Source organism: Vigna radiata, chromosome 5 (assembly GCF_000741045.1).
Source record: "Vigna radiata var. radiata cultivar VC1973A chromosome 5, Vradiata_ver6, whole genome shotgun sequence".
Taxonomy (NCBI): Eukaryota; Viridiplantae; Streptophyta; class Magnoliopsida; order Fabales; family Fabaceae; genus Vigna; species Vigna radiata.
Genome location: NC_028355.1, coordinates 34,822,475 through 34,823,960, shown reverse-complemented (window position 1 = coordinate 34,823,960; position 1,486 = coordinate 34,822,475).

Here is a 1,486-nt window from a genome sequence, read left to right as displayed (position 1 = left end):
ATATATATATATATATATATATATATATATATTATTTTTTTTTTCTCTACTGAAACCCAGTACACATTGCTAAAATGTACCAACTGAAAAACAAGTTTACTAATTTACATAAGAGAATTTTTTAAATTTTAGGTTATAAAAATGTTTCTATTAAAAAAGAAAACCAACTTTAAATCCAAGGTATTTTAATAATTTTAAAATTTAATTTAAAATAAAAAAAAAATAAAAGGTAGTTATTAAGAATCCTGATTGGTCCACAGTGTACGAGAAAAGTTATTAGTTTTTATTTTATTTTTAAATTGAAAAAACAACTCCCTTTTATTTTATTTTTATTTTAAAAAACAATTACTTTTAAAAATATTATAGCTGTCAAAATGGGTCACAATCCATGGGCCAACCCAGTCCACCACGGGTTCGGGTCAGGTTGGGTTTGAAAAAATTGTATTTTTTTATGCGAGTTAGATTTCAACCCGGCTCATTTAAACTCAACTCATGTGGGTTGAACCCGTGGTGGGCCGGGTTAGCCCACCAACTCACCTAACTAATTTTATTTTATTAAAATTTAATTTTAATTTTATAAAAAGATATTTATTATGTTTTTTGCTTGAAAAAATTATTTAAGTTTCCTATTTTCAAAAGTAATTAAACAACCTATGTTGGAAGTGAAATTTGGAAGTGAAATTTGTTTAGATTTAAATTACAAAAAGTTTATAATTTTTTTTATTTAAAAAAATTGTAATTAAATGAACCTGTGAGTCAACCCGTTTAACCACCAACCCGTGGTGGGTCGGGTTCGAATTTTTCTGGCTGCTAATAAATGAGTCAAGTTGGGTTGACTCACTAAGTGACCAACCCGTGATGGTCTGAGTCAGGTCGAGCCGGGTTACCCATTTTGACAGGTCTAAAAAATATAATGATTTAGGATTTAGGGTTTATAAAACCCGTCTGGGCTTGTAAAACTCGTGTGGGTTAAAAAAACAACTACCTTTTCTTTATTTTAAAAAACAACTACCTTTTAAAAAATATATAATAAAAGCTAATAACTTCTCTCATGGACGAATCATGATTTTTAATAACTACCTTTTATTTTTATATTTTAAATTAAATTTTAAAATTATTAAAATACCTTTAAATTTAAATTTGGTTTTCCTTTCTAATAGGAACATTTTTGTAACCTAAAATTTAGTTCACTTTGTTAAAATATACCAATTAAAAAACCTCCTTACGTAAATTAACAAACTCATATATATATATATATATATATATATATATATATATATATATATATATATATATATATATATTTATAACAATGCTGATATTAGGTATTTTAACATTGCCTCACATTTTCATAATTGCTCGTATCTATTTAGAACAGTACGAACTGAAAATAGAAGGTTCTACTTCAGTAAAATCCATGATACTTAACGTGATTCCTTACAATATTAGTTAAGAAAGTGTTAACAAGAACTTTTTGTGCATCATA